Source organism: Chlamydotis macqueenii, chromosome 3 (genome assembly GCF_036417535.1).
Source record: "Chlamydotis macqueenii isolate bChlMac1 chromosome 3, bChlMac1.mat, whole genome shotgun sequence".
In the NCBI taxonomy this organism is placed as follows: Eukaryota; Metazoa; Chordata; class Aves; order Otidiformes; family Otididae; genus Chlamydotis; species Chlamydotis macqueenii.
The window spans coordinates 107,737,092-107,750,806 of NC_141558.1; the positions used below are offsets into that span (position 1 = coordinate 107,737,092).

At 42.6% G+C, this 13,715-nt stretch overlaps 1 protein-coding gene across 5 annotated transcripts in view; it reads left to right on the forward strand.

The window, feature by feature from the left end:
* Window positions 1-13,715, forward strand: part of PLEKHG1 (pleckstrin homology and RhoGEF domain containing G1) — a 136,248-nt gene that overhangs the window by 89,102 nt on the left and 33,431 nt on the right. The gene's annotated exons all lie outside the window — the stretch shown is intronic.

Genomic DNA, 13,715 nt, shown 5'->3' on the forward strand with positions numbered 1-13,715 from the left:
ACATCTAGGTCCCCGCTTCATGAACCTCAGGTGGTTGCTGTAAGAGCTCCTTATCAGTAAAATAGTATCGGTGAAAAGTTGTTGGCATCTATAGAGTAACTAGAGGGGGGTGAAGCATGTGTTGTCAGTGCATTTCACAAATATTTGATGCGAATGGAGGTTGAGCTTGAGGAATCTTGAACTCCATCTGAAATCTGGGAATGAGTTTTACCTAGCTTTTCACTCCAAACATGACACTTGTTAAACGTCCCTACTGGACTAGTTGAAGTCTCTCTCCTATTTCCTTTTGTTCCCTGCCCCTCTTTTTTTTTTTTTATATATTTAAGACTCCTCATTCAAGCCTTTTTACCTAGAAAGTCCCATTCTTCTCTGCACAGTCTTTTGCCGACCATCTCCCTGTTCATCTGTCCTAAGTCTTCTCTCAGTAAATCCCCATCCCCTGTCAGTCTGTATTGTCTCATTTCCTCATGTGATTTATCACTTTTTAGTTTTTCTCTTTCCCATGTTTGTAGTGTCTGCTGGCTCCAGATCTCTCTCCCTAGTTTTCTTGGCAGGTCTGAAGACACTCTCTTAAATAACCAGGTCTGTTGTAGGTCTCCCTCTATACCTCAGCTTTTTGTTCAGTCTTTCATTTTCTTCTGACAATGTTTTCATCACTATTTGTAATTTTTCTGCCCTCTTAAGTTCTGGTAACATTCAACCTCCATCTTCTGCTGTCCATCAAGCTTTATTCCCGTTTTCTCCTTCCCACCTTTCTGTAGGACTCCCTTTGTGTCTCCTCTGCCCTGGAACTGCACCGCACACTTCTCCACATTGCATAAGGTTTGCAGAGAGTCAGTGAGAGACAGGAACGGTTTTTTCCCTGCTCTTGAACCAGATGTGACTGGCAGCACCCGAGAATGGTAATTCTGGGCTAAGGCCTTGTGAAGCCTGAGCCGAAACATGCAAAGGACCATTGCTAAAAGTTCCTGTTGGGCATCTGCGAATTTGAGGGGTTTCTTCTCCTTCCCTCTACACATACCCTCCCCCTAGAATGGTCAAATATGTGGAGATTTGGACAAAGACGGCAAAAGGCGTACTCCCAGAAACAAAGTCTCCATTATGCTCCCCTCCTTGAGATGTGAGGGGATGGTTCACATCCCTGCTAGTCAGCCTGGAGGTGCTTGTCGTCTCAGGGGAAAGGTCACCAAAATTTTTCAACATGAACAAGGGGAAGACAAAAAGACGTTCTATCTCAAAAAGGCCTGGGGGAATGCTTTTGCTGAAATCTCCTAGAACAACTCAGCAAGGAGACAGGTTTCTGGCCTGGAAAGCTTCATCCAAGACGAGCGAGTCTGTTAGAGTTATATACCTATCGGGCGAGGTGGGGAGAAGCCTTGTGAGGGGAAATATGGGACATTTGCAGATGTGTGTCGTGGCACCAAAGATTAAGGGAAACCCTTCTGAGAGGAAGTCATTATGGGAGTTTTATTGTTCCCAGTTTGCTGCCTCCCAGTGCTGTAATTCAAGGGGCTCTCTTTCTACGTTTTAGGCAATTAGTGAAAAAGACAGCTCTGAAGACTGCATGTGCGCGTTGTCACTTCTTGTGATGTGTTAGTAAAAGCATAGCCGCTTGTGCGCCGGGTTTTTGGGTAACCTAACCCTTAAGAGAAAGTTAATTCCCCCTAGGTTCAAGAGGTGGGAAACCCAGTATAGCTAAGGCATCCCAGAATATTTGTTCCCACATTATACGTAATTTCCATTTGCAACCTCTTTTTCTGTGGCTGCTAACCTGCATGCTTGAGGAAGGCACCTTTAGACTGCTGACATAAGTTGCACATGAAGATGTTACTCTGGAAGAGTACCTCTGTTTCACAGCACAGAATTCCAGCACCGTACAAAAAAAAAAAAAAAAAAAGGTTTGATTAGCAGAGCTGCCCTTTGGGAGCATTTTGTAGGTGAGGAATTTCACAAGGTGCTTCAATGGAAAGGTTATTGAATGTTGTTGGGAAGATAACTGTGATGTGAGAGGACGTACCAGTCCCTCCTGTATAAGGATCCTGAAATTTATGGCACTGCTGTAATCATCAGACTGTAATGATGGCATTCTTCTGAGGTTTTTTATCACTTTTATTTCTCTCACTATAGGGAGCAGTGATGTGTGGTCTCACAATTAGTATTTTTCTTCAGTGCCAGAAGTTAGCATACCGTATCAGTGGCTATAAAGCTACGGAGCAGTACCTCAGCCACTTATTTGTCTTAAATCTTCAGCACAAAAGAGAGAATGCAAGTGATGAGTGCTTGATTTTTAGGCAGTTTACTGTTAATTTCCTTGTGATAATTTAGAAACAGGCTCTCCTCTCTGGGGCCAACTGCAGAGCCTGTCCCGTACAGAGAGAAGAGACGTTTAGTTTAGATTTAAAGACAGACAGTGATCTTCAGGGTGAGATTTTTCATTCAAAGTTTATTTTGTTGTGGCATTAAAAAGTAGTTAAAAGCAGGTTAGCACAAATGCTCCTCTTTCTAACTAGGGATTGAATCTTATGCATTTAGAAAATTTGGATGAACAATTTAAATTACTTGCAAAACAAATAACTGCGATTATGACAGTGATAAGTTTAACAGTGATTAGTATTTGGTATATTTTTGAGCTAGTGAACTTTCTCACTGCTTGTTTTTTCATCCATGGAGAAAAAGCCGTGTCAAATCCTGATCAGCCTCCTCGGGGAAAGCATGCCTTAAAAGCAAGGGGAATTTTCTCCAGTAATATTGAGATATGATACCTCAAATGAGATTGTGCTTGAGGATCTTAATATGTATCTAAGAGGCCTTCTTGAAGTCTGTGAAGTTTAGAGTTACAACAGTATAAACTGGAGCAGAAAAGTGTTCTGCTTAAAAAAAAAAAAACTTGCTATTTGAAAATCAGGACCATAATCCAGACTGCTGGAGACTGTTGAGAGGTGAGGTATCTTGTAACATCACTAGCTATGTTACCAAACAGGTGTAAACAGCTGTTCTGGCTGCCCTTAAAGAAATACTTGAAGTAATTAAGACTTCTTTCTTCTGAGGCAGTATAGGACCATTCAGTTTTCCCTGCAAACTTCTCGCTTCCTGGATGTGAGCCATGTTAAACATCCTAAAGCAACCTAAAGTGATGGAAGGCTACACAAAGTGTTGTTTGTGTTTGCGTCTTAAATAGTTTTACATGAGGTTAAGAAACTCCAAGATCCTGGACAAAAATATTTTGCCCGTTGTGTGTGCATTAAGCTTCTCATCATCTTACCCTTAGATGAAACCAAAACAAAAGCAGAAACAAAACCCAAACCTTATTTTTCTGGGTATATAAGAAGGATCCTGGGCTTTGGAAAAAGATGTTTTATAGCTGTACAGTAGGAATATATTGTGTTGTAACAACCAGAAGTAACCTAACAAACCACTTATGCGTAAAGGCAGCTGCTTGTGTTGTGGCATGAACAGGGACCTGATTGTAAACTAACCTCATAGGAAAGAGGCAAAGCCAGACTTAAATATACTGATGCGTTTTCTTTTTTTTTTTTTTTTCTTATCTGCATCATCTCTACCTGGTCTTATTTCTGCTGATAACATTCATAAATGTCTTTCATTCAGCACGTTCCCAAGTATTTGAAAGACACTGAATAAAATGTCATCGCTGCCTTGTGTTTTCTCTACCTCTGCTTTGCATCCAGTTCTTATCTTACAGCCTAGACTGCAGAGGCCTGTCGGGACAGGGACTGCCCGTGCCCGGTGATTGCCGAGCTTCAGCGCACGGCTGGGACTGCGTGCATTAAGGCAGCACGAATATATAGCCATAACTTTGTGTTTGTTTTAAGGTCAGCTCAGTGTTTGGACAGCACAAAGGAGTGAGTTATACCGCAGCAATAAATCATTTGTCTGTAAATCTACAGTGAGCTTTCTCAAGCTCGGGGTGGGAGAGAAGCGGCAGGGACGGCTGCAGAGTTGTCGAAAAACCCGGCTGCCGCTGGGTTGCCCCCCCTTTTCTTGCAACACAGCTCAACCATGTTGTTTGCAACCTCCTACTCGCTTTCTAAGTGTGAATGAATAGAGATAAAAGGGTGAAAGTCAATCTTCTGATCCAGAAAGCTTTATTATTTTGGAAGGAGGGAGGCAAGGGGAAGATGCAGTTAAATACAGAGTGTGCCGTTTCAGAGTGCTGGTGGTGGGCAGGGGTGACCGTGACTGTGCTGAAGCTGGGTGGCTGTGTCCCTGCTTAGTGGGATGCATGGAGCCCTTCGGGAATTTCCACACTAACAAAAGAGAGATCTCTTCGCCTCTGCCCTCCGACTTGCCGTTGCTCGCTGGTAGGGAATGAGGGGCTCGGCAGAGCCGAGGAGCAGCTCTGGGAAAGGAGGTTTGGAGAGAGTGGGCAACACTGAGAGGAACAGGTCTGAGAGCCGAGAGGCAGGAGAAGAGAGGAAGTGCAGCTTACGCTGTGAAATTTTCGGTAAATATTTAAATGTTTTACTAAGATGATACTTTTTTTTTTTTTTTTTTTTTTTTTTTAAGATTGGTTGAGATATCTGTAAAGAAATTTCAGAATTTGGAGGTGGTATCTTAAAGCCAAACAAATTTCTGCATTTCCAGACAGATCATAGTTTCTGGAATTTTATTTGCTTATTATGGCTGTTTCCATTTTCATGCCTGGAAATATTTGACAACTTTTAAATTTGTTGTATCATTGCTGTTAAATATTGCTTGTCAGTGAACAGTGTTCTTCTAGTAATCCATGACCTATAAACCTGAAGGCTTAACAAACCATGTGGCAGTCTCTGTCTCTTCCACTCTCACCACTCCCATGGGTTAAGATGTGGAGGTAGCTGCTATTTTTTGTGGTTTCATGAGAAGACCATTTTGCAAATAAGACACTTTTAAAAAGCTTTCACTTGCAAGCCACCCGCTATTGTAAGCTTCCACTTCACTGCTGTTTACATATTAATAATAAAAGCCATCCATAAGTCTCTGGAAATCAGGTGGTTACTTAAGAGAAATGTGTGTTTAGGATGCGTGCAGATTTTCTCCATTATGCTGGGTTTGCGTTTTCATTCTTCAGACAACAAAATCTGTCAGTTTCCCTTCCTGTGTTTTAAAACAAACATTTCTCTTCTGGAATGTCTCCTTTAACTCATAAGCCTGTCAAGAGCTCCTTTAAAAAATGTTAACGTTCATTTGCCTTACAAATTGGGGAAAGTTTATTTAACAGGGCAAAGGTCTAAGCACAAGATTCGGGTTCCTTTCCTGGGTGGTTCGCACATTCGGAGGCTCAGTATGCCTTAACAATTCTCTGTGCTTTGTTTGACTACGGATCAATAAGCTTATCATCAGTGTTGTGAGAATTAGTTTATGCATGTCCTGATGAACTTTGAGATTATTTTTTTTTTAGAAATTTGTAATTATTACACATTTTCAGCTAGTACTTTTAAAAAAAGCTCTAGGTTATTGAATGATGATGGTGATGATGACGGACACTGATGATGTCAAGCCTCAGTTGCAGCCTTAGATTTAGAAATCTTTACAGCACTTACTCTGTCTGCCTAGCAAGCTCAAACTATTTGACATCCTAATTACTGTTTAATGTTTTCATTTGGCTGTCCTCATTACTGTAGCTGATTCTTCTGTGTTTCCTCTTAACTTTAGGAAGTCTGTTAGAAGGGGACCTCACATAGCTCTTCAATGAAATGTCAGTAAACTGCTGTGATAGCATTTGTTATCGTCTCATGGTCTCCATCTGCTCTATGAACTGCACCTCTCACTGCACCTCTGAGCAGCAATTCCCAGAGCCAGCCTCTGGGAGAAATTCCTGTAGCTGTGATTTAGCAGTGGATGCTGGCTGATATCTGAAACTATATGTGGGATGTGGCTTTAATCAGTGGGTTACAACTTCAATGAGTTAGCGTGCTGAGGTGTCTTAAGTTTCTGTTCCCAGTGATTTACCCATATCGTCTTTACAGGTGATGGATAATTTAGGGGACTTGTCTGTGTACAATCCGTGAATCCCAGTTTCAGTGTATGAGTGCTTTTAGTGCATCTCTCTCGAATTACACTTGGATGTAATTGACAGCCGGCCCTACAAGGTGTCTTTTTAAGATTGGAGACTTCAGCATGAAATTCCTGCAGTTGAAGAGGGTAATATTATTAAACTTGGATTGTGTTTCATTAGAGCAAAAATTCACTTCAACAAAGGCGGACAAATCCATGGAAGCAGCCCATCCAAGCAGGCTGACAGTTCAATGTTAGGTCAACTGGTGTCAGGCTTTGACCCTCCAGAGAGTTTCACAGATGCAGCGTTCCTTCTAAAATGGCTCAGGGACAAAGACGACACAAGAAGAAAGCAGGCACTGGGCAAAAATAAAGGACGTAGAATCATACACCGATGGAGCAGGCATCGTAGGACATGGGCCTCCCTCCACCCCAGTCCTAGGAGGGAGCTGTGGGGCAGTGCTGGAAGCTGACACAGGCATCCTCTGACATGGGGGCAGAGGCAAGAGGGCGTGCAGAGCCTGCTTTAGAGGCTCAGGCTGTAAAGCGGCGAGAGGGAATCCACAGCCGCGGAAAGCTTTGCTGCCGCCTCCCAGGCGTGCTTAGTGGCGAGGCTGTTGTCCTAGCCTGGGGACCCTGCAGCTGAACTCAGTGCGACAGCCTGGGGAGTGTTGAGGGACCTCTCGCTGACAAAGTTTTCCAGGGCAAATGCTTCACTTCAGTTCCTGGGACTAGCTGTGCTCTGGCAGCTTGGTCCTGTGACAAGATCTCCTGATGTTATATAGTTGACATTGACATGCCCTAGAAATTTTTGGCTTTGTCTACAACCCCACCTGTGCTCATGCTCTACACGGGCACAACTGCTCAATGGCAGCCTATACCAACAAAAGCATGCGTTTTAGGGGTGCAAGGCATAGCGTTAGGACTCAGGAATTCCTCGCTGCTATTTTTGTCTGACACGTACTTGCCCTGTGGCTGGAAAGCATGTGGATGAAGCCAAGGGGGCCTGCTAGGGGTCGCTGCTTCCAGTCCTTAGTATCTCTAAATGGGGCAGTGTTTTAACATCTATAATATAAGTGAGGATGTTCTGTTCATTATAGCAAATCTGTCACTCAGGAATAGCTACATAGAAAAAGAAGAAATCTTTTTCTTTCCCTTCTCTTCTGTAGGTAAAATTTAAGTTAATACTCTTTAACTTGACTTACTTGCAGACCTCTAACTGTGGAAAGTATGGGGAGAAGTCTGTTGTGATCCCCTTACTCTGCAATGTTAAACAGTGGAAATAAAACTTAAATATGCTTCTCTATTTTTAGTCTTTCTTCATACCATGTTCTGACGAGTGCTCTCACCATCAATCTTTGCCCTTTCTACACACGGTCAGCGAAGTATCATCTTACTGTGTCACGCTTGCTTTATTGCTGTTACCCACAGGCTGCGTGTGAGCCAACCGCACATGTGGATCGGGTGGTGCTGAGCAACTTTCTGCTGCTGTTGCTGAAGTGAGCAGAGGAGGCTGTGCCTCCAAGTCTGTGGTGTCCTCAGAAGGACCCTGTCTTTGGTTGGTGGCAGGGCCGTGCTGTGCGTAGGTGCTGATCATTTGGACCTGTCCATGCTTTGGCTGATGCGAGGGTTTTCCTATTTCAGGTGTCTTTTTAAAAAAACCCCACCAAATATCACCCCTCACTTCCCCCATTTTCCACAGGTGGAAAAACGTGCTCACAAAAATTTCCTTCTTTATTTAATTTTCTGGTTTTACGTGTAGAGAAGATATACGGTGGACAGCACAAGCATTTTTTTGAGGTTTGATTTACTGGGATCATTGATGTGCAAAATCTCTAGCAGAAATTAAATGCGGTTCTGATTTTTGTGGCACTCAAGCTGCATCTACAGTTAAAAACATGCCTATTAGTTAAATGTAAGTATTAAGCTGTATTAGCCGGCTGTATGACAACGTGGTTGTGTTACCTGCAGCCTGCTTTAGCGGTTGTGTTACTCACATGGGAACAAGAGATGCTTGCTGCTAGGTAGCAAATTCTCGCCATCAGAGGAAAGAGCATTTGAAAAGTTCCTCCCCTCTCTCTTGAGTCGATACAGGTAAGACACTGGAGCACAGCTGCTGCCATTTCTGTTTCTCCTACAGAGGAGTTTCAGAAGTGGGAGGCTGAGAGCACTAATTATCTGGACGGGCATGTGTTTCTGCCTGCCGCGTGGGAACACGCCAGGCTGTCTGTGGGGGGCTGAAAATGGCAAAGGATTTGACATGGGATGGGAGATGGGAAATGGTATTAAGAGCAATTGGGCGTTTTCACTCTCAGAAGGGAAGGATGGTTTCAGTCAAAATGAGGCTGGCTTATAGGTACGTGACCAGTTTTGACTGGTTACAGAGACTGAAGAGGAAGAATATGGAAAACAGAAGATGAGGGGAGGAAAGCAGTCAGAAATGTGTTAAGTTTGGCTCCATGAAATGTTTTGCTACAGGTGTCCCCAAGTAAACCACTGTGCAAATTACAGGAGACCTGCACTAAAATAGTGGACTTGTCTTCTTCTATTACAGAAGATGATGACAGTAACAATAATTGTGTTTTCAGGAGAAATCCTGACAAAAGGGTTTGATATGGGCAGGAGATGGGTTTGATTTAGATCTCTATCAGTGCTTGGATTGATATAGCCAAAGGAACCAGAGTGAGAAGCAAATTATGTGTAGTTTACAACTCACCTTCACTTCGCAGGGTACAGCTGTACTTTGAAAGAGCTGCAGTGAGCTGCTCTGACCAGAATTCGGCATTCTTGGCAACCTGTTGTGGCTAGTACGATATTTTTTGACCCACGAGGCATTCAGAGTATGTTGCTGTGCGTGCCAGATAAAGCTGTACATGAAATAGTAGGAAAGAAGAATAGAAAAAAATCAGGCAAAAGGGGAACTGGCACAGGTTATAATTGCCTATGTAATTGGCAGAATTAGCGATGGGGAACATGTTGCAGTGGTTATTCTGTTGTACAACTGTTGCCCAGCTTTCTCTTTGGTTACAGGTGTGATAGATGGTTGGGTCAGCATGGCTCTAGCCAGCAGGCTACAAACAGGATCCAGTTTGCAGCGTGTTTACCTTTCGGCTGTGGAAATAGTGCTTAGGTGGCCCAGGCTGCTGAAGTGTTTCAATGGTTCCTCTTCTGCACAACCATCTGATTTGGGCTATGCGTATCTGTGCTGGGCAGAGGGGAGCCGGGCGAAAATTTGCCTGTGAGTATGGTATAGCATCTGGGAGTAAAAACTGCTTTATCAGTAGTGCAGATCTAGGGAACATGAGCAAACTGGAATCTGAGTGATGCTATGGCACTGCCTGGGTGTAGGTCCTGCTTAATTTGACATAGCATGTTCCTCCTCATACTGTAACACTAGAAGTCATTGGAGTTTTGATAAATACCTGGGCATTTTTTGGTCAGAGACTGAGTTTCCTTGATGTAAGTCCTCAGCTCTTGAGGCAAAGTGCGTGTTGCTGAAGTCCAGAGATTCAACAGCAGCTTGGTTGCTCGACTTTCTCCTGCAGCCTGTGTTTAGGCATTGGAAAGCACAGTTTCCTGGTGGGTAGAATCCTTCTCTTTTTTTCTTTTTCTTTTTTTTAATTGATATGTAATCAAATTCTCAGTGTTTTGTCTGCCTGCGCCTTTGTAAAGGTGTACACATGCAACAATGCTGCTCTTGCAACAATTTTTCTTGTCTTTGGTGACACCCGTATACACGCAGTCCTGCTCTGTAAAGGGATTACTAAGAACTTCCAGAGTATATGTTTCTTCTGGAGCAGGATAAAAATTGATTCTTGTTTTATGAAGCAATGTGGCTTTTACCCATTTATTTTTTAGCATTACCATGTTAACATTACCATTAACATTACTAATTTTAACATGTAATTATATCATTGCCACATTAATGGCTCATTTATTATTGTTCAGCCTGTAGTCTGTTTTTAAAGCTAAGTGTTTGTATGTCTGTTTTCAAAGAAAAAGCTGGGTGGCTAGATGAAATTATCCACTAATTTGTGTTTAGTTTCTAAAGTTTGGTCATGGAAAAAAATGTTTAGTTGATGCATCAAGATATTTTTGCTCATTTTGTCCTTTTCTTAACAGTTTTCTCTCATTTCCAATTCATGTGATTATTTTCTAGCCTCTGAGGTTAGCGTTATCATCGTTTTGTTCTTCCAGACGTCTTTCTCCTGTGATTGTGGAGGAGGAGACAGTAGTTAAATATGCAGCTTCGAACAGACATTCCCCCTCACGGGTTTGCCATGATGAAAGACAAATGGGGAGAATGTCAAACCCAGCAAGGAAGGCAGAGCAGTCTGGCAAGACACTTCTAGTTTTTGGAGAGTTTCAGGAGATAGGATTGAAAAATTGTGCAATACCATTACAGCAAACCTTGCTTCATAAATCAATCTAAGGAGACTGGCATTTGTGGGGCTTTATCTTTTTTTTTTTTTCTGCTATAAAGTAATCTAAATGGTTTTGCCATAGTTGCAAAGAAGCAATAAAACACCAGTGAAGCCAAAGGTTATAAACAAATCATTCAGTGCCGACGGAGGGTCCATAGATGCTGACAAGAAAGAAATAAAGTTAATAGAGCCAGTACTCTGCTCCGATAAGTTTCATTGATTTTTTTTTTTTTTTTTTTTTTTTTTTTGCACAGTGTCATTACAGTTGCAGCCTGTCCTGTTATCTTGTAGCTCCAAACCTTTCATTATGGCTTCAGATGATAACAGCTGTTGATAACGCTGCAGGAGGGTGTAATGACTACCGTGGGGGTAAAGTACCATTTGCTAAGAAATAACTAGGAAAAACTCCATGGCTGAGTAGCTTTGATCTGCTTCTGGTGTTGTCCTTGCAGAGGACACGATAGGCCAATATCGCATCTATTTCCTGGCTGAGTTCTCGAAGCCTTTATGAGAGCATACACGCTCCATAAAGCAGTATCACCAGCAGAGTCCCAGTTGCCCTGTCAGTGCAAGCAGTGTGCTGCTGTGCTGTGCCTGGACTTCATCAGATCGCTGTGTCGAGACCGTCCAGCCGTCACCTCTTTCACATAAACACGGACATCTGAAGCTTTTTGCTGCTGTGACTGCCTCGCTGTCAGTGCCGCATCGGGCAGTTTGGGCCTGGCTCAGGTATCCGCTTACATGTGTAACAGCAACGTCAACATGTCTGTAGCTGCCAGACTTGCACAAGCCTCAAGTAAGCAATATTAACAAAAAATAGAAAGCTAAGACATGAAAGCAGTCCCCAAATCCTGTGATTTCCTAACAGCGTGAGGTAAGATACAAGGTACCTCTGAATCCCAGGCGTTTTAAGTGAATAACCGTCTCGCTTTACTCTAGGCAAGCACAAGTCCAGCCATTAGTTTCTGGTTTGTTTCTGATCTGACGCTGGGAGAAGGGGGCCTGAAGCGCAATCTTAAGGAACTTTCAGCAAAAGAGAACCCAAGTTGTGAGTGTGTGGTATAACCCGATACTGGCAGATGCTACGGGAATGCTGGAAAAGTGCCACGGCACCTGCAGGCTGCTGCTTGGCAGGAGCACTAGAAAGTAACTTGCTTCCCTCTGTCTTGCTAAGAGTTGGGAAAAGACTGAGAAGAATATGTGTATGTGGAGGAAAATTGGGATAAGAGGGCAAAAAGAGCGCAAACCAGGTTGTGCTTATAACACTGTCTACAATACTGGAAATAACTGTGGACTCTGTTATTTTGAAGAGACCCGAACTCCAGCTATTTTGAGGTGGATAAATTTGAAAGGAACTCCTCATACTGTATGGAGTTACTTGTTTTATGATTTCCATTCCTATGCCAGCCCCGCCATCATACCAGCTTGGGGTGCTGCAATGTTCCTGCAGTGCTAAAAATGTTTTCAGAGGATCACAGTGGCAGCTGATCAGAGGATCACTGGAGCTTTTCTGTAGTTTGCTTTTGTATGCACATTTGTATTAGTGGGCAGAAAAGGTTATTTATTTATTGCCATCACTGGAGTAGCCCTGAATCTTATCATCTTTTGCCTTTGACCTAGCATGTTGTTTGTTGCAGTCCTATCTGCCTCACCGTCCTGAACCTTTCACTCTTCTGCAGCTTCTGAGTATAAACAAAAAGCCAAGGACAAGTCCAGGGAGTCCTAGGGATGCAGTTCCAAAGACTTACTGCACAAATATATTTCAAGGACAGGTTTGGACTATGAGGCGGCACTTAGCTGAGAGAGACGGTAAAGTACAGGTCAGATGTCATCACAGAAGAGAGGAAATGTCTCTCTGGGGACCTGTCTGCTGCCACTTGTTACTCTTAAAGGCACTGAGGTTGCCTTGGAGTAGGCTTGCTTACTTTCCCTTGGCAAAAACGATTGAGTTTTGGGACTGATGAGGGGTACCTTTAACTGGAGGTGATGAAAGAGTGTGGATTATTGAGCATTAGGGTAGGAGGAGGGGACAGGAAAGCCTACTGGTACCTAAACCTGAATCTTGGTTACACCCATGATTCTGTTGATGCTATTTCAGTTGGAAAGAAGGATATGGGGATGCAATTCTTAACCTTCCTTATGAGGGCATCTACAATCCAAAAGTCAGATCCATTGTTGATCCAAACCCTTTGTCTTCACAGGATTTACACAGAGAATAAATCTTGGCCAAGGTGTATGTTCTATAATACTTTTTTTCTTTAGGACTCTGGAACACAGTTATATCTTAGAAGTTTTCATGGCCTCATTGACGTTTTGCAGGGCTCCTTCCATGCAGCACCGTGGAATGCTGTGTTGCTTTTGGGAGGTTGCCACACCAAGTTGTCTAGCCCCAGGCTAAGGGATTTTATTTATTTTTTATTTCGCATTGTTTCAGATGTTTTCACTTTTACTTTATTTCCAACCTCGAGCAGAATTTCTTCATGAATGTGGCAGCACGTTGAGTTCCCTGATTTATGAGTTGTAGTTAGTTAAATAGCCTGCTGGATTTGTTTTTCTTTATCTGAGAAATTTTAATACTGTAGCAGCAACAGTATGAAAGGTGACACTTTGGGAGCTGAGCTCTTATCAAAATGGGGGAAGAGATGTGAAAGTTGTTTTCCCAGAACACTGCTGATGGGAGCTTTTTCTAGCTGTCTTGTTCCTATTCAATTAAAGTCCCTGGATGAGACACTGTCACTCTTGTAAATGCAAAAGGAAATCTCTACTAGAGTATATAGCAAGGTAATTTGCAATGTAACCGCATGTGTGGTTAAATTGCATGCACATATATACATGGAGATCTGTCCTCTACAAACTCTTGAGTTGTTTTCTTAACTGTGATTTAAAAAAAAAAAAAAAAAAAAAAAAACACAAAACCGCACTGGTTCCTTTTCTGAGCCTGTGTTGCTTGCGTGCTTTCTGCTCTTCATGATATAGGTTTTCTGTTACTAAGACTTCATTAAATTACATTCTTCATCTTATTTTTACTTTTTTTTTGTCTTTGAGCCAGTTCAATGACCAATTAAACTGTCATTGTGAATGAAATCTGAATACATTTCTGTATCAGCAGTGAGAGAAATGTTGGCTGTCACATCTAAGGGCTACAACTTAGCATTCAGTCTTTTGTTATTTTCTTGGTTTCAGTGAACAGGAAAGTACTGTTACCTTTCATAATAGAGCGACTGTTCACAGAGGGGCTACTGAAGGCTTGACTGTAATAATAAGGTGAAACTGATCTGAAGAGACTCATCTTGTACA